This window comes from Oncorhynchus nerka, linkage group LG22 (genome assembly GCF_034236695.1).
Source record: "Oncorhynchus nerka isolate Pitt River linkage group LG22, Oner_Uvic_2.0, whole genome shotgun sequence".
NCBI lineage: Eukaryota > Metazoa > Chordata > Actinopteri > Salmoniformes > Salmonidae > Oncorhynchus > Oncorhynchus nerka.
In genome coordinates, this window is record NC_088417.1 from 36,393,041 (window position 1) to 36,417,634 (window position 24,594).

Genomic DNA, 24,594 nt, shown 5'->3' on the forward strand with positions numbered 1-24,594 from the left:
TGAAATATCTTGTGTTGTATTCAAACCCTTTTTTTGGCAAGCCTAAATAAGTTCAGGAATAAAAACCTGCTTAAAACCTCTTAGGGAAGTTCAGAATTCAAGCAGATTTTCGCAGCTTTTTGTTAAAAATCGCGCAACATTTCAGCGCCCTGCTATTAATGCCAGGAATATAGTATATGCATATGATTAGTGTTTGTGGATAGAAAACACTCAGACGTTTCCAAAACTGTTTAAATCACGCCTGTGGCATTTACGGAACGTGCGTTTCATCGAATAGTGCATGAAAATCTGTTCACTGAAAATGGAAAAATATATTCTTCCGCGACTACAGGCAATTGTTAAAAGCGAACAGAATTACATAGAGCCGAGTTTTCATTGGCTACAGCTTCCCCAGGTTGTTTAGAGTCACGTCATTTGTTGCGCAATTGATTCTTGGTCTAACCGAAACAAGGGAACTCCTTTCCTACTGTCCCCGCCCAGATTTTGGTTCGACTTTTTCAAGACAGCATTTTTTCCACAGACAAGCTAATCTTTTCACATCGCCTCCTAAGGATTTTTATCGCTTATTAACGTGTACTAATACCTAAAGTTGCATTACAAAAGTATTTCGAAGTGTTTTGTGAAAGTTTATCGTCGACTTTTTGAATTTAAAAAAATTACGTTACGTTATGAAATGCTATTTTTTTTTCTTTACTCGCGACGGAGTCGTAGTTCGATATCTAGGCTATTTATGGACCGATTTAATGATTTAATCGAAAAAAGACCCTAAATGATGTTTATGGGACATCTAGGAGTGCCAAGAAAGAAGCTCGTCAAAGGTAATGAATGTTTTATATTTTATTTCAGCGTTTTCGTTTGCGACGGATAACGCAAAATCTGTCGTTTTTGGTGACGGTGGAGTATTTTGAGGGTGCATGGTATCAGATAATAGCTTCTCATGCGTTCCCCGAAAAGCATTTGACAAATCTGACTTGGTCGATAGATTCACAACGAGTGTAGCTTTAATTCAGTATATTGTATGTCAATTTTAATGAAAGTTTGAGGTTTATCAACCTCTATGGTGGTATTGAGCATTTCTGCTGATTGTGGTCCCCACTTCGGTACCACGTCCTCAACAAGTTAACAAGTCACATGCATGGACTCTGTGTGCAATAATAGTGTTTAACATGATTTTGACCCTGTAAGGTCCCAGAGATTCTATACGGTCTCCTCAGTCGAGCAGGTAACTTCAAACACAGATTCAACCAAAGAAGGGCACCTATTGGTAGATTGGTAATTATGTTGCCGGAGTGGAAGGAAACTGTTCAGGGATTCCAACATTGAGAGCAATGGTGACTTTAAAACAGTTACAAAGTATAAAGGCTGTGATAGGAGAAAACTGAGGACGGATCCACAATATTATAGTTACTCCACAATACTAACCTAATTGAGTGAAAAGAAGGAAGCCTATACAGAATAAAACATATTCCAAAACATGCATCCTGTTTGCCACAAGGCAATAAAGTAATACTGCAAAGAATGTGTCCATAAAGACCAATCTGAAAGCCACACCCCCAATAGACCACACCTCCTGAAAATAACCTATGGATTATATAAAAAAAGACCCATATGCTGGGTCAACCCAGCATGAAAGTGAATAAAACCCCAATTGTTTGGATAATCCAAATGCGTGACTTGTTGGGGGTGTGGCTTTCATATAGTTCATTTTTGGCCAAACGTGAGAGTAAATGTCATTCATGTTCATCATGTTTAATTTGGTTCACTACAATTCTTAATTTTCCTTCAAAAGTTCTGCACATTAAATTTCTTAACACAAAATGAATAACACTTAAATATTAAAACTATCCCAACATTGGGCTAAGTCTTTTATTAGCATGATATGACCATTCACTACTGTTGCACATTCAGTTTGAATGTTTTGGCACCAGTAATAGTGTACCACATTATATTACACTGTGCATTGATACTGCATGTATATTCACACAGCCATTCTTACTGTTCTCCACCTTTCTAAAATGTTTTAGTAAAAACATTGAGTTATTTCAGAAGAAAAACATGACAAATAAGTCCAACAGGACATTTGTGCACACTCACAAATGTATACCCTCATGGTACAAAGAGAACATTAATTAAATCAGTAAACTATCTAATTGTCATTATGGGCCAAATTCTTACTGACATGCACATAGCCTTAATTGTTCTCTCACATTTTAAAATGTTGTAAACTGTTCTTGTACTGTAAACAAACAAAAAAATACATAAACATAATGAAATGCAAGCATTGTAGGTCAAATTGACAAATATCTCTGGTGCACACATATTTTGTGAATCTTCAAGTGTGATGTGTGAACTGAACTACTCAAGGAATTTTTTTCCAGCAATTCTCTTTTTGTGATGAAGAAGCCCATGCCGGCCAGTGCGAGCCAGGACAGCTCAGCCGCAAGGTCCTCTGCTAGGGGACTCTACTAGGCAAAGTCCTGAGGAGTTACCATGGGTTTCACTGGACAACTTGAAGTAGACACCAAATGCAGCAGTGCTTAGGCACATAGAAACTCCTGAGAGGATGAGAAGCTTTCTTCCAGCGCAGTCCATGACCAATGCTGCTACAGCAGTGACCACTACCTGGATTGCTGCTACTACCACCATAGCAACATTGCTGTTCTTAAAATGTGCTTCCTAAAAGATATTCTCAGCATAGAACATGATGGCATTGATACTAGTGAACTTTTGGAATATGACCAACATATTGCCCACTCCCAGGTCCTTAAGCTCATGCCTACAAAGAAGTGTTAGGGTCAATTTTAACATGGGTTGACAACAGAACAGATTAACCAGAATGACATTTACTCTCATGGTTGGCCAAAAAAATAACTGTCTGAAAGCCACACCCCTACTAAGTATTCTGATCTGACCTGGGGATCATAGCTCAATAACCCAGAATCAACAACCCAATTTAAAGAAAACAATGGGTTGTTGTGACCCAACTGGCTGGGTCAAAATAACCCAATGTGTGTTCTGTCCAATATTTACTCAAATTGGGTTGTTTTTAACCCAGCGTTTTTTTACCCAGCAGTTTATTTGCAAACAAGTTAGCTAGCTTGTTGGCTTCGGCTCCTCTGTTTTTGTTAATGGCAGCTATAATGTTAGCATAAAAGTGACTTTCACTTCTTCTCCAGCTCCGGTGCAGCAGGGTCATTCGATTAGGTGGGATTTAACGCAAAGACAAACATTGCCCAGGAGGTCAGCTCAAGGTGGCTCAGGGCTCAACCCCCTTGTTTTCGTTCAAAGTGAAAACACTAGTGATGTTACGTTTGATAACAGAGCTCTGAGGCATGCGTCGAAGTCGCTAAGCAGTTTCCTTCGAAGAAGTGTGACGATTCCTGTATCACTTTAACAATGACTTTTGAAGCTTTGTTTCGTTGAATAACCAACTGATTGGTTTAGTAGAGGAAAAAAAGGCTACTCCGCGCACACGCTACAGCGTGTGGGACGTCATCAATAATAAGTTGGCTTCTCAAAATTATTTTGACCAGCAGGTGCCACTAGTGTATACTGTGTGGATTGAAGTCATGAGTAATGAACCAATTTTCAAGACAATTGGCTGGAAAGCCTCAATGCTTCAGGACGCTTCATTTCCCCATCACTAGAAAACCCTACAGAAAAAAGTATGGCAACATAGGGCTGCAAACAACCTGTGGATTCCTGCTTTAACTACAACAACATCCTCAGTAACGGTTACAGAGACTGTGAGATATGTTATTTTTTTTTTTTTATTATATTTTTTATCAACCTTAGATTAATGCTGACTGTAAATAGCTCTGGACAAAATTTACATTTTGCTAAATGCCCAAAATATAAATGTGAACATGAACACTTGCGAAGCACACTGCTGGGTATTATTCTAGTGAGCCCCACCCTCAAATGACTTGTATTTTGATCAAATTTGGCCTTGTTTCGGCAGACGCTCATATTCAAAGCAACTTACAGTCAGTGAATTGAACTAAGGTATATAAACAAGAACATATAACAGTCATAGCAAGTAAAAAGATCATATTACTGTTACCAAGAATGTTAGTGTAGTTAAGCGGGCTACTTAGAAAATACCAAATAAATGTATTCTAATAAAACATTTACAAAATAGATTAATTGTGCTTCAGGCCAGTGAATTACAATTTAAAAAATAGGTATTGAAACTATTGAAATACCTATATCAAATATATGTAACAGAAATACTGCCCATCGCCTGCAATGTAAATCTGAAACAGTATATTAACCACTGTGCTTCCAGTAATGCACTGTAAATTCTAGATATATAGTATGTTGCATTAGTCAGGCATTACAGTAATATGCTGTAAATTTGTGTTTCAGTAAAGGTCCTGTAAATCTACAGAAATGTACTGGCTTCTGTGCTGCAAGTATTTTACTGTAAATTTACAATAACCTACTGGCTACTGTGCTGCCAGTAAATTACTGTAAAAATTACAGGAAATCTTTTACAGTGTATGTAGGGAATGGGGTGTCATTTGGGACACAGATATGTTAAGACAAGCCAGACATGGCTTATTCCACGTCCCTGGCCTTCTCCTTTCCACAGCTAATTTTCTCCCTTTCTCTCAGCTCTCCCTTTCTGCTGCACTCTTTCTCTTTCATTCATTTCCTCTCTCTCTTGCTCCATCTCTTTCTTGTCATCTGCATTGTCTAATAGGCTTTGGTTCTACAGCCCAGCTGTCTGTAGTGATTAGAGGGAATGACGAGGGGAGGGAGAGAAGACAGAGAAAGAGACCCTGTTGCAGAATGACTGTTGGACTTGGGATCTGTGGGAAGGAATTCTATCACACAACCAAGGTACATTTGATTTCCCTATCCTGCTAGATCTAGGCCTATTTGTGCCCCAGCCAACTCCTCAATCGTCTTTGTCTTTCTGGCTACATGTTCGGAATGACAATCAACACCAGAAGAGTTAGCTGACAAACATAGGTCGTGTCGACACTTGACACTAACATGCGACATCTACTATCAGAATATCACATTGAAAAGATGGGTCTCGATGCACAACAGTCCGTTTGTGGTCTGATTGCGTTCAGATCTGGCTGACCTCTTCAGGACAGGTTCGGGGGTGCTGTGTGTGAGGATTTCTCCTCAGTCTGGATGCTAACAGGCTACCGAAAGATCATACAGTGGACGACATCTTCAGCACTCCTCCCACAAGTCTCCAGAAAACTTGTGTTTTGGGACTGAGAGGCACCTTTTCATTATAACGTTGGAGGTAAAACAATCCTAGTGTGTGAGGAACATGTTTGCTGGCCTCAAACTCTAGCCAGCTAGCTAATATTTAGAAAAATAATTTGGGGATTGGCTAGAGTTATGCTAACCCGTTTGCAATCCCTTTAGCGTTGCTTGTTAGCTTGCTGGCAGACGTTTGCTGGCTTGTAAGCTACAGCAGTTAGCTACTGCCATCAATTGTTGTTGTGTTATTATCATATTTTACCTCTTCCACCATTTGTAGAATGTATACTGGCATTTGAATACAACACGGGAAAAGGGAATCCGGACACACTGTGGACACGGTAGACACATTTAAATGCACAGTTGAAGTCGGAAGTTTACATACACCTTAGCCAAATACATTTAAACTCAGTTTTTCACAATTCCTGACATTTAATCATAGTAAAAATTCATTGTCTTAGGTCAGTTAGGATCAAAAATGTATTTTAAGAATGTGAAATGTCAGAATAATAGTAGAGAGAATGATTTATTTCAGCTTTTATTTCTTTCATCACATTCCCAGTGGGCCAGAAGTTTACATACACTCAATTAGTATTTGGTAGCATTGCCTTTAAATTGTTTAACTTGGGTCAAAAATTACGGGTAGCCTTCCACAAGCTTCCCACAATAAGTTGGGTGAATTGTAGCTCATTCCCCCTGACAGACCTGGTGTAACGGAGTCAAGTTTGCAGGCCTCCTGGCTCGCACACACTTTTTCAGTTCTGCCCACAAAATGTCTATAGGATTGAGGTCAGGGCATTGTGATGGCCACTGCAATACTTTGACTTTGTTTTTCTTAAGCCATTTTGCTCCGACTTTGGAAGTATGCTTGGGGTCATTGTCCATTTGGAAGACCAATTTGCTACAAAGCTTTAACTTCCTGACTGATGTCTTGAGATGTTGCTTCAATATATCTACATGAATTTTCGTCCTCATGATGCCATCTATTTTGTCAAGTGCAACAGACCCTCCTGCAGCAAAGCACCCCCACAACATGATGCTGCCACCCCCGTGCTTCACGGTTGGGATGGTGTTTTTCGGCTTGCAAGCCTCCCCCTTTTTCCTCCGAACCTAACAATGGTCATTATGGCCAAACAGTTCTATTTTTGTTTCCCCAGACCAGAGGACATTTCTCCAAATAGTACAATCTCCGTCCCCATGTGCAGTTGCAAACCGTAGTCTGGCCTTTTTTTATGGCGGTTTTGGAGCAGGAGCTTCTTCCTTGCGCTGAGCAGCCTTTCAGGTTATGTTGATATAGGTCTCGTTTTACTGTGGATATAGACACTTTTGTACCTGTTTCCTCCAGCATCTTCACAAGGTCCTTTGCTGTTGTTCTTGGATTTATTTGCACTTTTCTCACCAAAGTACGTTCATCTCTAGCAGACAGAACACGTCTTCTTCCTGAGCGGTATGATGGCTGCGTGGTCCCATGGTGTTTATACTTGTGTACTATTGTTTGTACAGATGAACGTGGTACCTTAAGGCATTTGGAAATTGCTCCCAAGGATGAACCAGACTTGTGAAAGTCTACAATTGTTTTCTGAGGTCTTGGCTGATTTCTTTTGATTTTCCCATGATGTCAAACAAAATGGCACTGATTCTGAAGGTAGGCCTTGAAATACATCAACAGGTGCACCTCAGATGATGTCAATTAGCCTATCAGAAGCTTCTAAAGCCATGACATCATTTTCTAGGCTTTTCCAAGCTGTGTCAAGGCACAGTCAACTAAGTGTACGTAAACTTCTGACCCACTGGAATTGTGATACAATGAATGATAACTGAAATAATCTGTCTGTAAACAATTGTTGGAAAATTACTTGTGTCATGCACTAAGTAGATGTCCTACCCGACTTGCTAAAACTATAGTTTGTTAACAAGATATTTGTGGAGTGGTTGATAACTAGTTTTAATGACTACAACCTAAGTGTATGTAAACTTCCGACTTCAACTGTAGGTGTAGATGTAGATGCATGACGCATTCAGAATTCCATGATCAGAACTCTATGATCAGATTACTAAAGCTTCATGAACTGTCAAGTCCAGACACAGCCAGACAGGTTTGGCTAGCCTCAATCTAACATTTCCCGGCTCTTGCTACCTAGAGCCCCATGATTTTACCAAAGCTTCTGTGAAGTGCAGTTGGAATTTTTGAATTTTGTCATCCCCTACTGATCGTCTCTCTGGAGGTAGGTAAATAGAGAAGGGGGGGGTAGATAAATAGAGAGAGAGAGAGAAAAAGAGAGAGCCAGAGAGAGATAGAAAAAGGACACCGCACACACACCTTGTACATACAGGTAAGCCTAATTGTTAATCTCCAAAACCATTACAGTGCTGTCCAGGCACTAAAGTAATTCATTACTGAATTATACCACTCTAGTTGCTGCCTGCTGCACAATGAATGCAATAGGCCCTGGGGTGCTCTCCTCATTACCAGGTATACACTTTCCCAGGATGTGTCCCAAATGGCACCCTATTTCCTATGTAGTGCATTATTTTTCACCGGGGCCCATAGTACTATGGTCAAAAGTAGGGCACTATGTAGAGAATAAGGTGCCATTTGGGACACAGTCCCTGTCCTGTACCAGGGAGGGAAGGAAAAGCTTTTAATAATAACATTTAGTATTCAGATTAAACTGCTATATCAATTTATATGCAGCTGTAGCCAGAATGACAGGGGTTGTGTCTCAAATGACACCCTACTCACTATATACTGCAGAATATAGGGAATGTAGTGCCATTTGGGATAGAGATATGTGTTAGGTATTAGATTACAGTCCACTTAATTCTAATTGTGTGTGTGCATGGCTCTTTACTGCACGCTTTACTGCACACTCTTAGAAAAGGGTTTCCAAAAGGGTTCCTTTTTGGTTCCAGATAGAACTCTTTTGGGTTCCATGTAGAACCCTCTGGGGAAAGATTTTTTTCCAAAGAACCCAAAAGGGTTCTACCTCGAGCCAATAAAGGTATCTTCAAAGGCTTCTCCTAAGAGGATAGCCGGAGAACCCTTTTAGGTTTTAGATGGCAATATCTTTCCAAGAGTGTACATACAAATAAAGGAAACATCACCATAAAGTATCTTAAAGGGCGTTGGTCTACCAGGCGTTGGTCTACCACGAGCCAACAGAACAGAATAGCTTCAATGCGCCTTGGCATAGATTATACAGCGCATTGGGAAAGTATTCAGACCCCTCGATTTTTCCCACATTTTGTTACGTTACAGCCTTATCCTAATCAATCTACACACAATGCCTCATAATGATGAAGCCATTTCTTTTGCAAATGTATTACAAAACACAGAAAAACCTTATGTACATATGTATTCAGAACCTTTGCTCTGAGACTCAAAATTGAGGTGAGGTGCATCCTGTTTCCATTGACCATGCTTGAGATGTTTCTACAACATGATTGCATCCACCTGTGGTAAATTATATTGACTGGACATAATGTGGAAAGGCACACACCCCTCTATACAAGATCCCACAGATGACTTTGCATGTCAGAGCAAAAACCAAGCCATGAGGTCAAAGGAATTGTCTGTAGAGCTTTGAGACACGATTGTGAAGAGACACAGATCTGGGAAGGGTACCAAAACATTTCTGCAGCATTTAAGATCCCCAAGAACACAGTGACCTCCATTGATTAAATGGAAGAAGTATGTAACTTCTAAGACTCTCCAGAATTGCTGTGTTGAGATGGGAGAATCTTCCAGAAGGACAACCATCTCTGCAGCAATCCACAAATCAGGCCTTTATGGTACAATGGCCAGATGGAAGCCACTACTCAGTAAAAGGCAGATGACAGCCCGCTTGGAGTTTGCCAAAAGGCAACTAAAGGACTCTCAGACCATGATAAACAAGATTCTCTGGTCTAATGAAACCGAGATTGAACTCTTTGGCCTGAATGCCAAGCGTCACTTCTGGATAAAACCTGGCACCATCCCTACGGTGAAGCATGGTGGTGGCAGCATCATGCTGTGGGGATGTTTTTCAGCGGCAGGGACTGGGAAACTAGTTAGGATCGAAGGAAAGATGAACAGACCAAAGTACAGCGAGGGATCCTTGATGAATACTTGCTCTAGAGCGCTCAGGACCTCAGACTGTGAAGAAGAATCACCTTCCAACAGGACAACGACCTTAAGCACACTACCAAGACAATGCAGTGGCTTTGGGACAAGTCTTTAAATGTCCTTGAGTGGTCCAGCCAAAGCCCGGACTTGAACCCAATTGAACATCTCTAGAGATACCTGAAAATAGCTGTGCAGCGACACTGCCCATCTAACTTGACAGAGCTTAAGAGGATCTGAAGAGAAGAATACAGGTGTGCCAAGCAGAAGATGAGACAGTAATCTCTGCCAAAGGTGCTTCAACAAAGTAAGTGTCTGAATGCTTATGCACAGTTGAAGTCGAAGGTTTGCATACACCTTAAAAAGATTTAAACTCAGTTTTTCATAATTCCTGACATTTAATCCTAGTAAAAAATCCTTGTTTTAGGTCAGTTAAGATCACCACTTTATTTTAAGAATGTGAAATGTCACATTATAGGAGAGAGAATTATTTATTTCAGCTTTTATTTCACATTCCCAGTGGGTCAGAAGGTTACATACACTCAATTCGTATTTGGTAGCATTGCCTTTAAATTGTTTAACTTGGGTCAAACATTTCGGGTAGCCTTCCACAAGCTCCCCACAATAAATTGGATGGATTTTGGCCCATTCCTCATGACAGAGTTGGAGTAACTGAGTCAGGTTTGTAGGCCTCTTTGCTCGCTCATATTTTCCATAGGGTTGAGGTCAGGGCATTGTGATGGCCACTCCACGCCATTTTGCCACAACTATGGAAGAATGCTTGGGGTCATTGTCCATTTGGAAAAAACCTTTGCTACCAAGCTTTAACTTCCTGACTGATGGCTTGAGATGTTACTTCAATATATCCACATCAATTTCTGTCCTCATGATGCCATCAATTTTGTGAAGTGCACCACACCCTCCTGCAGCAAAGCACCCCCACAACATTCCTCCTGACAGTGCTGGTGTAGGACTCCTTGCTCACACACGCTTTTTCAGTTCTGCCCACAAATGTTCTATAGGATTGAGGTCAGGGCTCGTGATGCCATCTATTTTGTGAAGTGCAACAGTCTCTCCTGCAGCAAAGCACCCCCACAACATGATGCTGCCACCACCGTGCTTCACGGTTAGGATGATGTTCTTTGGCTTGAAAGCCTCCCCTTTTTCCTCCAAATATAACGATGGTCATTATGTCCAAACATTTCTATTTTTGTTTCATCTGTGATTTCTCCAAAAAGTACGATCTTTGTCTCCATGTGCAGTTGCAAACCGTAGTCTGGCCTTTTTTATGGCGTTTTGGAGCAGTGGCTTCTTCCTTGCTGAGCAGCCAAATCAAATCAAATCAAATCAAATTTATTTGTCACATACACATGGTTAGCAGATGTTAATGCGAGTGTAGCGAAATGCTTGTGCTTCTAGTTCCAACAATGCAGTGATAACCAACAAGTAATCTAACTAACAATTCTAAAACTACTGTCTTATACACAGTGTTAGGGGATAAAGAATATGTACATAAGGATATATGAGTGAGTGATGGTACAGAGCAGCATACAGTAGATGGTATCGAGTACAGTATATACATATGAGATGAGTATGTAGACAAAGTAAACAAAGTGGCATAGTTAAAGTGGCTAGTGATACATGTATTACATAAGGATGCAGTCGATGATGTAGAGTACAGTATATACGTATGCATATGAGATGAATAATGTAGGGTAAGTAACATTATATAAGGTAGCATTGTTTAAAGTGGCTAGTGATATATTTACATCATTTCCCATCAATTCCCATTATTAAAGTGGCTGGAGTTGGGTCAGTGTCAATGACAGTGTGTTGGCAGCAGCCACTCAATGGTGGCTGTTTAACAGTCTGATAGCCTTGAGATAGAAGCTGTTTTTCAGTCTCTCAGTCCCAGCTTTGATGCACCTGTACTGACCTCGCCTTCTGGATGATAGCGGGGTGAACAGGCAGTGGTTCGGGTGGTTGATGTCCTTGATGATCTTTATGGCCTTCCTGTAACATCGGGTGGTGTAGGTGTCCTGGAGGGCAGGTAGTTTGCCCCGGTGATGCGTTGTGCAGACCTCACTACCCTCTGGAGAGCCTTACGGTTGAGGCGGAGCAGTTGCCGTACCAGGCGGTGATACAGCCCGCCAGGATGCTCTCGATTGTGCATCAGTTCGTGAGTGCTTTTGGTGACAAGCCGAATTTCTTCAGCCTCCTGAGGTTGAAGAGGCGCTGCTGCGCCTTCTTCACACGCTGTCAGTGTGAGTGGACCAATTCAGTTTGTCTGTGATGTGTATGCCGAGGAACTTAAAACTTGCTACCCTCTCCACTACTGTTCCATCGATGTGGATAGGGGGTGTTCCCTCTGCTGTTTCCTGAAGTCCACAATCATCTCCTTAGTTTTGTTGACGTTGAGTGTGAGGTTATTTTCCTGACACCACACTCCGAGGGCCCTCACCTCCTCCCTGTAGGCCGTCTCCGTTGTTGGTAATCAAGCCTACCAGTCCGCAAACTTGATGATTGAGTTAGGCGTGCGTGGCCACGCAGTCGTGGGTGAACAGGGAGTACAGGAGAGGGCTCAGAACGCACCCCTTGTGGGGCCCCGTGTTGAGGATCAGCGGGGAGGATGCCTACCCTCACCACCTGGGCGGCCCGTCAGGAAGTCCAGTACCCAGTTGCACAGGGCGGGGTCGAGACCCAGGGTCTTGGAGGGTACTATGGTGTTGAATGCCGAGCTGTAGTCGATGAACAGCATTCTCACATAGGTATTCCTCTTGTCCAGGTGGGTTAGGGCAGTGTGCAGTGTGGTTGAGATTGCATCGTCTGTGGACCTATTTGGGCGGTAAGCAAATTGGAGTGGGTCTAGGGTGTCAGGTAGGGTGGAGGTGATATGGTCCTTGACTAGTCTCTCAAAGCACTTCATGATGACGGAAGTTGGAAGTGATTTAGTGCCATTCGCTCATTTATGGCTTAGCTAGCTTGGGAACAGGAACAATGGTGGCCCTCTTGAAGCATGTGGGAACAGCAGACTGGTATAGGGATTGATTGAATATGTCCGTAAACACACCGGCCAGCTGGTCTGCGCATGCTCTGAGGGCGCGGCTGGGGATGCCGTCTGGGCCTGCAGCCTTGCGAGGGTTAACACGTTTAAATGTCTTACTCACCTCGGCTGCAGTGAAGGAGAGACCGCATGTTTTCGTTGCAGGCCGTGTCAGTGGCACTGTATTGTCCTCAAAGCGGGCAAAAAAGTTATTTAGTCTGCCTGGGAGCAAGACATCCTGGTCCGTGACTGGGCTGGGTTTCTTCTTGTAGTCCGTGATTGACTGTAGACCCTGCCACATGCCTCTTGTGTCTGAGCCATTGAATTGAGATTCCACTTTGTCCCTGTACTGACGCTTAGCTTGTTTAATAGCCTTGCGGAGGGAATAGCTGCATTGTTTATATTCGGACATGTTACCAGACACCTTGCCCTGATTAAAAGCAGTGGTTCGCGCTTTCAGTTTCACGCGAATGCTGCCATCAATCCACGGTTTCTGGTTTGGGAATGTTTTTATCGTTGCTATGGGAACGACATCTTCGACGCACGTTCTAATGAACTCGCACACCGAATCAGCGTATTCGTCAATATTTTCATCTGACGCAATACGAAACATGTCCCAGTCCACGTGATGGAAGCAGTCTTGGAGTGTGGAGTCAGCTTGGTCTGACCAGCGTTGGACAGACCTCAGCGTGGGAGCCTCTTGTTTAAGTTTCTGCCTGTAGGCAGGGATCAACAAAATGGAGTCGTGGTCAGCTTTTCCGAAAGGGGGGCGGGGCAGGGCCTTATATGCGTCGCGGAAGTTAGAGTAACAATGATCCAAGGTTTTACCACCCCTGGTTGCGCAATCGATATGCTGATAAAATTTAGGGAGTCTTGTTTTCAGATTAGCTTTGTTAAAATCCCCAGCTACAATGAGCCTTTCAGGTTATGTCGCTATAGGACTCATTTTACTGTGGATATAGATACTTTTGTACCTGTTTTCTCCAGCATCTTCACATGTTCCATTGCTGTTGTTCTGGGATTGTTTTGCACTTTTCACACCAAAGTACGTTAATCTCTAGGAGACAGAACGCGTCTCCTTCCTCAGCGGTATGGCGGCTACATGGTCCCATGGTGTTTATACTTGTATACTATTGTTTGTACAGATGAACGTGGTACCTTCAGGCATTTGGAAATTGCTCCCAAGGATGAACCAGATTTGTGGAGGTCTACCATTTGTTTTCTGAGGTCTTGGCTGATTTCTTTTGATTTTCCCATGATGTCAAGCAAAGAGGCACTGCGTTTGAAGGTAGGCCTTGAAATACATCCACAGGTACAACTCCAATTGACTCAAATGATGTCCATTAGCCTATCAGAAGCTTCTAAAGCCATGACATCATTTTCTGGAATTTTCCAAGCTGTTTAAAGGCACAGTTGCTCTTAGTGTATGTAAGCTTCTGACCCACTGGATACAGTGTATTAGAAGTGAAATATTCTGTCTGTAAACAGTTGTTGGAAAAATTACTTGCACAAAGTAGATGTCCTAACTGAACCAAAACTATAGTTTGTTAACATGAACATATTTGTGGAGTGGTTGAAAAAAAGAGTTTTTATGACTCCAACCTAAGTGTATGTAAACTTCCAACTTCAACTGTAAATGCTATATTTCCGTAATTCTTTTACCTGTTTTTGCTTTGTCATTATGGGGTATTGTGTGTAGATTGATGAGGGAAACAGTTTTTAAATTACATTTTAGAATAAGGCTGTAACCTACTAAAATTTGGAAAAAGTCAAGTGGTCTGAATAATTTCCAAAGGCATTGTACATGTGTCTGGAATTCTATTGGAAGGATGATACATCATTCTTCCACCAGATATTTCATAATTTGGTATTTTGATGATGGTGCTGGAAAACTCTAAAATACACTGTGGTAGGTATTAGATTCCAGTCCAAATCATTATAAATGCATTTGTACATGGCTCACAAGCCTTACATAAAAATGTACGACGTACAGTTAACTGCCCAAAGAAACTAAAAACAATCAAAATGTCAACTTTTATTGTCATGAGTCTTTGTCTGGAGGCAGAACTGAGTGATTTCCGCTAGCTAGGCTGGCTGCAAAGTCAAAATTAGCTATATTGTAAAATTCATGAAAACAAACAAAATTTTCTTTTTGGTCTTTATTGAAGGTTAGAGTAAGGCATTACGACTAGAAGTGTGGCTTAGTTTAAGGTTAGGTTTAAAAATCTAATTTTAGGACTTTGTGGCCGTGCCAGAGAGTGACCACTGTGCCGAGCTGCCTCCAGAGCAAGATTTATGACGAAAAACGCTAACCTGTCTCTTCATAGAGTGTTGGGTTGCCAGAGCAGCTTCATTGTAGCTTGGAAAATATTCTACAAGTGTCTGGAACTTTATTAGAAGTATTTGACACCATTCTTCCACCAAAAATGTCATAATTTGGTGTTTTGTTGATGGAGGTGAAAAATACTGGGTGTTTCTCAAAATGCATACTATCGTACTCCGAAGACACAAAAATGGAGCCCAGGAGGGTCGGAGTATGAGTCCTGATCAAAGTCTGCAAAACTGAGCACAGAGGGCACTTCTCGAATGCGTACTCCGTTTGTAGATATTTTGAAGCAAGCTTCAACGAAAAGTATGCACAGAAATATGACGCAACATTTCTTGAAATCAATGCATGCTGTGTACATGCTGTATTAATTTTGGCATGTTTACCTGCCTATGTTGGCCATGGGGCGGCAGGGTAGCCTATTGGTGAGAGCGTTGGACTAGTAACCGGAAGGTTGCAAGTTCAAATCCCTGAACTGACAAGGTACAAATCTGTCGTTCTAACCCCTGATCAGGCGGTTTCCAGACAGTCATTGAAAATAAGAATTTGTTCTTAACTGACTTGCCTAGTTAAATAAAGGTCAAATAAAACATTCCTATTGGAGATATTAAATGGGGAAAATAATTGGGTTTTGAGATATATATCGAAAATAAGGTCTGAGGTTAACACAGGCTTGGGATATCTCATATGTTTTATTCTTTGAGATATTATCCGTCAGTTAACATCCTTTAGGAATTATGAAGCCTTTGTGTGCTCAAAATACAGTGCCCTCATTTCTTCTTCTTTTGACTCTATACTCCAAAAGTTTGGATTTTAAATTCAAGAATGACTATGAGGTTTAAGAGCAGATTGTCAGCTTTAATGAGGGTATTTTCATCCATATCAGGTTAACCGTTTAGAAATTACAACACTTTTAATATATAATCCCCCCATTTTAGGGGACCACCAGTATTGGGACAAATTCACATACAGTACCAGTCAAAAGTTTGGACACAGAGAATACCAAGGGTGTGCAAAGCTGTCATCAAGGCAAAGGGTGGCTACTTTGGGTGGCTACTTTGAAAAAGTTGGGTTACTACATGATTCCATATGTGCTATTTCATACAGTTGATGTCTTCACAATTATTTTACAATGTAGAAAATTGTCAAAATAAAGAAAAATCCTTTGATTGAGTAGGTGTACAGTACCACTCAAAAGTTTGGACACATGTACACATGCATGCATACACACACACAGGCACACACTTCCCTCTCGGGATAACAACCTGTTCACAACTCCCCTAACCCCACCCCTCGTTTCTAGCCTCACAGACTCAGTCAGTCCTACCCAGCAAGAAACCCTACCCTGTTTGACTCCAGCTCAACCATGCCACCACCACAGCAAGACAATTCTTCGGTAGGGGAAATAACATTCAGATTCATTCCCCGAATCAAATCTGAAAGTAAAATGAGATGCCTATGGCTAGGCAGGCAGAGGATGAAAGAGAGGGAGAATAAAATATCTAGCTACCTGGCCAGCGAACAGAGGGCAGGAGGGAGAAACAAAACAGGACCCCACTTACATACCAATTTATAAATCCCTCCTTCATGCATAAGTTTGTTGACATCCCAACTGGCACCCTATTTCCTATTTGTTTTCTTTGGTCAAAAGCAGTGCACTTACTCTGGTTAAAAGCAGAGCACTTTATAGGGAATAGTGTGCATTTTTGGAAGGGCCCCTAACCTCCAGGAGATTATATGCTAAATGTACTGTGCACTCTTAGAAGTAAAGGTGCCTGGAATAACCTTTTGGGTTGCCACACCGGCATAACTTTTCCAATTGAAAAGGATCCTTGAGGAACCCCGGTGTAAAGGTTCAAACTGCAAACTAGCCGACAACAAAAGCTAGCTAGTTAGACCGTGGGAAAACTACGGCTCGCTCTTGCGCAGTGACCTGTTGGCCTTCAAGAAGGCAGAATTTTGTTAAAATGGTCCCACTCATTAAGTCAAAATGTGATTGGTTGATTCCACTGTCACTCCCAAAATGTTGCCCTAATACAGTTGAATGGCAGATGCCTTTATCTGGCTTCTGATGGCCTAGCCAATGGCTGACATTGCTAGCCAGATTTATCTCCCCTGAGACCAGCAATGAAAATTCCTGATTGGTTACTATTTTTATCTTTTGTGTTAACCCTTTCCAACAAAAACTGAAGAGATTAAATCAGAACATAATTTAAAATTAAATAAGAATATAATCATAATTGATATAAATCCTTAGCCCTTCTCTGAAGGTGTAGGAGGCCCATTGTTCCCCACTGTGCTCTATATTTACCTTAGCATGAATATTATTTTTTTTTTTCAAAATGTCTAAAGAATCCATAAGTTGTTCTGAAATGTGAAGACAGAAATACTGGACAGTTTTTACTTTTTTAATGGTGGGGATTTGACAAAATTACAATCATGTCTTGAATTGGACTCACATTTTTCTGGTCTCGGTCTTGACTCGGACTCGATATGTTCCTGTCTTGGTCTTGAATCTGTCTTGGTTTAGGTGGTCTCAAACACACCACTGCTATGAAGCAAGTGACAAATAACATTTGATTTGATGTGAGAGTGAGTGCCTGTCACGCAGACTGAGTCTGCATCCAAAATGGCACCCTACTCCCTACCTAGTGCACTAGAAAGATAGAAAGAAAGAAGGAGAGAGAGCAAGGGTGAAAAAAATAAGCCATTGTGAACTATGGTTGATGAGTCTATTGGCTGCAGTTCATCATCTGGTCAATAAAAAGGTCATGGGTCGACATCTGCAGTGTCACATTAACGACTGTACCCAGTAAACGACACTCTATGAGTGCCAAATGCCATCCTATTACCTTTAATAGTGCACTAGTTTTGACCAGGGCCCTATGAGTCCTGGTAAAAAATAGTGACCTATAATGGAATTAGGGTGCCATTTGGGAAGCAATAAATTATGCTCTCTGAGGGGTCATATCTCTCTTCTCTGTCACAACATCATTCTATAGTTTGATGCTCTAGAGATATTACACTGTAACCATCAATCTTACTCTGACAGGCATTTATCACCCTCTCTCTGTCTTTCTCATTTCTCTCGCTCATCTCTCTCTCTCTCTCTCTCTCTGTGCTTCAAATATCTCTTCTTACTTTTCAGTTTCTCTTTGGCATATACTGTAATCAACAGTGACCCTTCAGAAGTGAAATATTTTCCAGTCAACATGAACATTCAATTATCATATGACAAATTCCTCATTGACAGCTATGTACTAGCTTCAAGGTCTGTTTCTCCAACCGTTGTATGTTAACCGTCCTCCTTACATCATACACTCCATCCATCAATCATTACTGGATCATTTGAAAAATAATGTTTCCCACATAAAAATATAAGCCTCTTCCTTCTAGGTAATGATGATGATCATTAGAGCAACCAATCAACGCTAAAGTTCTTCCATTTTGAGTCCTTTATACTGGTTTCCTAACCTGGTCCCAGATATGTTTGTTCTCTTGCCAACTCCATTGTTTGGCATGAAAAGAAGTGACAATGGGTTGGCATGATGGTACACACAGATTTTCCCATATGGCCCAAATACAGATGTGGATGACAGGACAGCATTGATTTCTACCACTGTCCGCCCTGAGAGTTGTCCGGACTTTTCAGAGTAAAGTGTTAAAACAAGCAGGAAACACTATCCTGAGGCGTTTACTATTGATAAGAACGATGAGCTGTGTCAGTGGCCAGACTGACTGACTGACTGACTGGTCTGACGAAGGAGGAAAATAAGTCACCCCTGAAAGAGCCTGGAGAGCTCCAGGGAACCACTCATTTCACCACACACACTGTTCACCTCTGTACCTTCTACACACTCAGTTGGAGCTCACCATTAATCTACCAAACACACAGTAGAAGCTGGTAAGGGGGAGATGGCCCCTAGTAGTGGCTGAAGTGAAATTAATGGAACGCTATCAAACCATTCCATTCATTCACCAGCCACAACTGCCACCGTGTTTTCTCACACACACTGGCTAACTACCCACTCATCAGCAATCCCTCAAGGTCGAAGATGATCTCTTCTTCACAGGTCTTTTAGGTGGCTTGATTCTGGGGGGGTCATACACACTCTGAAAACAACAAGGTCTGTTCAATACAAAGCAACATGTAACAGTGCTGTGAAGCCATGCTGTGCTCTGTGCTGAAACTTTTCTATGAAAACAACCGTGAGTGTGGTTATGCGTTCTTTCACCTTTCAATGTTGTGATGGGTTAGTTGCAGCTAAATGCTCAAATAATCACTGCCACCCCTGACGATGCTACATCTACCTTCTCTCGTTGTCTTAAAGTGGCAATATGTAACGTTTTGGGAGACTTGAACAAATTCTCCTAGATATGTGAGTTATAGATCTATCATTCTACTTGAAAGCAAGTCTAAGAATTGGTAGATCTGTTCTATGTGTGCTATTTCTATGCTTCACGTTCTCAAGTTTAGATTTTTCATCTTTTACCTTCGTTTTTTTTTACACCAGCTTCAAACAGCTGAAACAACTAAATTTTTGGTAATGGAAAAAATATTTCACAGCGGATTAGATGGTAAAATGATTCTCTACACTATACTTGCTTATTTTGTCACGTAAACTGAAATTAGGCAAACTATTAGCTTTTTAGCAACCAGGAAATGGCGGAGCCATTTCTGCATAGTGTAACTTTAATGGCTGGTTTGAAGCATAGTAAATCACTTTCATCTGACAAAAAAAGGATGCATTCACCATCGCCATTAGACACTGTCTACATCCCAAATTGCACCATATTCCCACTGTAGTGCACTACATTTGATCAGGTCCCATTGGGTTCACATAGGGCTCTAGACAAAAGTAGTGCACCATGTAGGGAATACATTTCAAACACAGCCCCGATTTAGAATACATCCAGGAAGCTAGAAATAACATAATTTATCAACAGGAAGAGATGTTGTCTAAAACAAGAACACCCGGAAGATGGTGAGTGATCTAATTAGAAGTCATTGCAGCAAAACTAGTAGGTGAACTAAAGAAAAACAGCTATTAAATACTGGAAATCAAGGAAGGCCTCGAAAATGTATTAAAACCTGTCATTAAGGACAGATGGCCAAGTCAGTGGGTAAATGCTAGTAAATGAAGGGTTGCTGGTTCGGGAAAAAAATCTATCAATGTGCCCTTGAGCCAGGCACTTAACCCTAATTTGTTCCAAGTGTGCCGTACTACAATGGCTGACCCTGATAAACAACACATTTCACTGCACTTATCTGGTGTATGTGACTAGAGCCTGGGATCTGGTTAAAAGTAGTGCACTATATAGGGAATAGGGTGCCATTTTGGAATGCAACCAGTGTAGCAATATGCCTGTGTGTTTGTATGCATGGAAAGCTCATTTTAGATTGGGCAGGAAAACAAAATGAATGTCGGGGAGAGACCCAAAGAATCAAACACATATACATCAATATCTGCTCACTAACAGGTTGTGGACTTGGACTATCACTTCTAAAAAGGTGCCTAAATTCCTCAATATCACCTAAATTCAAATAAGTGCCAAAAAGTACACGAAGGAAAACATCAAACGACACCAGTACAGTCCCCTGGGCCATTCAGCCTCAATTTGTGTCTCGATTCTCAAAACCGGGCGGGTAACCTTGTGGTCTCTTACTTTGAAAGTTCTCCCTCACTCTCTCCATCTCGATATCACAATTGAAATCTTCACTTCTGTCTTTATTAATTTTGTGCTGAGAAAGGAGATGTAACATAACAGGGCCAAATATCTTACACCCTGTTTCATTCCGCCTGTTCACCCTACCTCGGCAAAATAAATTTCACTCATTTTTCAGAGGGAAGATACAAAGACGTTCCATCATCATAGAAGGTCATTGCTGGCACCCCATCAATTGTCTGATTTTTTTTTTTATATGCATAAAACACATTTATTACAAACAGCTCCCACAGAGGGGAAGGAGATGAGAACCATGATGAATCAAAGTCATCAGGTATAGAGAGAGAAAGAGAGAAGGAGGGGGGAGAGAGAATGAAAAGAGAGGGAGAGCAAGAGAGAGATGGGTCCGCATGATGTGGAAGATAAAGTGACAGGGTTTATGTGTCAACTCCGACATCTAGACTGGTAACGGTCCATAGTATCCCAGGCTAAATACAATTATAGCATGAAAAAAGCAGAACACACAAACTATCTATCTTTCAGATTCACATATGACTGGTACAAACACATTTTCAAACAGGTTGCATTTGTTTGATTTTACAAGAGAACCCGAGAGAGTCATAATATGCATTAATAAGAACAGAACATAAATGAAAGCCAAACACAGCACATGGTCTTATTGAACATTCAAGAGTTGCAGTGTGATAAGTTGTGCACAGTGGCGAAGATCCAATAGACTGCCTCTGCACTGAGTAAACTACCAATATAATACCCGTAGGTAGGTAGCCTATAGCACCAACTTTACTGCATCCCAAATGTCACCCTATTCCCTTTATAGTCCACTACTTTTGACCAGGGCCCTTTTGGACACAGGCTATCCCCTCTATTTTACCTGTTAGAAGTGTTAACTCTTTGGTTAAAAGAGACAGGCATTTCTCTCATGCTCTTGTGAACAGGCACCTTTGTGTTGTGTCTTTTGGGTTCCTCTTTAAGTTCTTGTTTTTAAGGGTGCTAGCATGCCAACTGCAGATCATCACCAGGCTGAAGACCTTACCACTTCCTCAGTACTGCGGGTAGTTTGCATCCTGCTTCTGAGCTGCTGAGGCTTGATGCAATCAGTGTGAGATTAAAGGCAGTGCAGAGAGCATGTGGGAGGAAGTACTGTATGTTTGGTTTTTACTTGGTCAGAACAGAACAGGAACAATAACTTAGCAAGAACACAGCCATGATGAATCCTTTATCTGTAAGCGCCTCAGCCTAGTCCTTATGTAATGTGGCTCATGTTGCTTGTTTAAAATAACAGTATAGCTTCCTCAATCACAAACACACTATTGGGATTGATCTTGCGTCTTCTGCCTCGCACACACACATCACCGCCCTCTTGACAACGTCTTACCCAGGTTTAGGTTACCAACACCACTCGTCGTTACACCTTCAAAATATTAGCGTACAGAATGGGAGATGGAAGGAGTATTATTCGGAACATTTATGCCCAGTCAGTATATGGCACAGAGTCCATGAGCAACTACAAAAAAATTATTATAATTAGGTGTTTCTGTGAGTCTAAGACCACCGAAACGGTGAACATGGTGCCATTGGCCCAGCAGAACTCAGTCAATATGGTAAAAATCCAGACACAAATTAGCCTGGATTCGGCACAGACCTCTCTCTCTCCCAACAGATGGGACCCAATTAGCCAGCTGACTCCAGGAGAAATACTTGGGCAGCCAGCCACATGGAGCGTAGAGCCAGGATGCAAATGAATAGAGGGGGGAGGGGATGAAGGGAGGAGGAAAGAGAGGACCTGCCATCTTGGGAAAGTAGAAATTAATTAGGGGGACAGCAGAGGTGGAGGAGCAGTTTTGGAAAACGTAACAAAGAGAAATAGAGCGAGAGAGCGAGAGAGAGAGGGAGGTGGGTGATGAGAAAGAGAGAGGTGAAAGTGTTGTATTGAAGACAGGAGAGGAGAAGCAAGAGGAGGAGAGAAAGTGAGGATGGATGGATCCCAGGAGATCTTAGACAAACACACACCTGAAGGGTGTGAATGTAGAAGGATGTATGATTGTAATAACTCCCGGCATTGAATCTTTCTCTATTTATTCATAAGATTATCCAACTGTAAAATCAACAGAGGCGTATTCATTTTGAAACCCATATGTAGTTAGTATTCTATAATTGTCATATTTCCTCCTTCCAACCCATTGATTAAATTAGTGTGGGTGTCAATCACTGATCAATCATTTATAGTGGAGAAAAATACAAAAAAGTACTCCCACTGCTTCAGCTACTATGTATTGTCATGTTTTCACGCAAAACGTATAGCTGCATCTTGCAAAGGCCACTAGGCAAAAACATTGACCAAATTGCCATGTCCACTTTTGTGAACATACACAAACACAGACCAGCATGCATCCCTCTTGCCTCACAGCCTTGAAATGTTTCATTTGGAAAATACTTGCAAACACAGTTAAGAAAGATGCATGCCTATTCATGGTTTACCTAAAGAAAGTAGGTTGAACTAAAAATTCCACATCCTTGCGTTTTCAGCGACACCTCCAGAACTGGATCCTCAAACACCTGTCAGGTGGATCCAGCTTCAGTCACCTCTAGAGGAAAGCTTGAGCCTTTCCTGACGCCACAATCACAGCTCTCAGACTGATTTCAAATGTCTCTCCCACTCACCTTAAAAGCAGGTAGAAAGCCTCCCCAAAATAACCTGCCACAGAGCATTAAACTCCAAATGACTATTTTCAAAGCCTCAGATCGGTCAAAAGCTTTCCGCTCTCGTCCTCTGTCTCTCTTCTTATTTCCCTCCTCTCTCTCTCTCAACTTCAAGGCTGTATTAACTTTGCTGCTATCCCCAGAATCATTCTCCGAAAGCGACACAAAACCTTACTTAAAATAGAACATTGACAAATCACAGATGAAATAAAACACAACAAAAACACAACTATAGCTACATTTGTTGAATCTTAACCAAGCTACCGGGTGATCATTCACAGAAAACTGTGGTTTACATGAAAGGGAGAGACTTAAAGAAACATATACTGTATCTTCACCTAATACCTAACTGGAGTGGATCTTTAGAGGTGCAATCTGCGATTTGAAATACAACAAAATGGTCATCACACCCATTGTTTTGATAAACAGCCGAGGGTTGTTTAATTTTGAAACTGAAATTCTCCACAAACATGTGGCCTCTCTCTGCCATGTATGGGTCTCTAAGACATCTGGTTTTGAAAACCACCTCTTGTTCTGCTGTCCCTGTCACTTCTGATTATGCTTACAAGTCAATTCCCTCCATGGCTCTTATAGTATAGTTTGTAGGAGTATCCTTTACTGTTTAACCTCTATTTTAGAACCCTTTTAGGTATCAAAAAAATATATTTAAAAAATGATTTGATGAAATATAGAAACACATTGAATAGCACGTTCATAAATGGCAGAAACACATAAGGAATAAGGTTTTGAAGTGTCTGTCCTATATCCAGGAGATATTACACATATTTAACAGCCTTTTGGGGGGGGCACAAAATGACTTCCATACTTCCATTCATTTTTTAAACCTGTACTGAGTTACCTTCAGACAAGTCGTGGAACAAAACGGAGAACACCATCGTGTTCGTGTGAGTCTCATCTTTCCATAGAGGGGTCATATTAGTTTGGACGCTACAGACGTTTTCGTTAAAAGACAGATTTTCAGGATGTCTCCGGGTCTGACTTTCAGCCCTGTAGCTCTGCCACTTTCCACCGCAGATGTGAAAGGCCGACATAGGTGGATGGGGTGGATTGAGCCCATACAAAAATACAGATATCTCTAGCTTAAACAGGCTTTCAATTATTCAGTACTATTTTTTAAAAGCAGTTCAGACTAAAAGCCATGAAAGCCAAGCTCAAGGCTGCCTAAATAGGGAATGGGACATTCCCTCTGGTCCATACAGAAGGCTAGAATACAACCAATCCCAAACCACAGTATTCCTGCTATTTACAATATAATGTTAAAGTATCTTTTACCTCAAAATGCACATATCACTCAGTATGCATATCAATAAATGATAGGAAAATAAAAACTGTGTGTGCGGGTGTGGTTTTACTATCCTTGCGGGTACCAGAGGTCCTAAAGAAGTGGTTACAACTAGCATTAGGGGTTTGGAGTTAAGGTTAGGTTATGGGTTAGGGTAAATAGGATTTTTAATGGGAATAAATGTTTGTCTCCAAAAGGATAACAAA

The 24,594-nt window shown here is 41.4% G+C and overlaps 1 protein-coding gene across 4 annotated transcripts in view; it reads right to left on the reverse strand.

Moving 5' to 3' along the window:
• The window catches only part of LOC115105123 (E3 ubiquitin-protein ligase RNF152-like), a 64,500-nt gene that overhangs the window by 35,394 nt on the left and 4,512 nt on the right, over positions 1–24,594 (reverse strand). The window contains exon 1 of one of the 4 annotated variants that reach the window (XM_065007137.1): positions 17,157–19,251. The exons of the other annotated variants lie outside the window; for them this stretch is intronic. The gene's annotated coding sequence lies outside the window, so the exon portion shown is untranslated. Of the gene's footprint in view, positions 1–17,156; positions 19,252–24,594 lie in introns of those variants that run through there. 4 annotated transcript variants of the gene reach the window in all.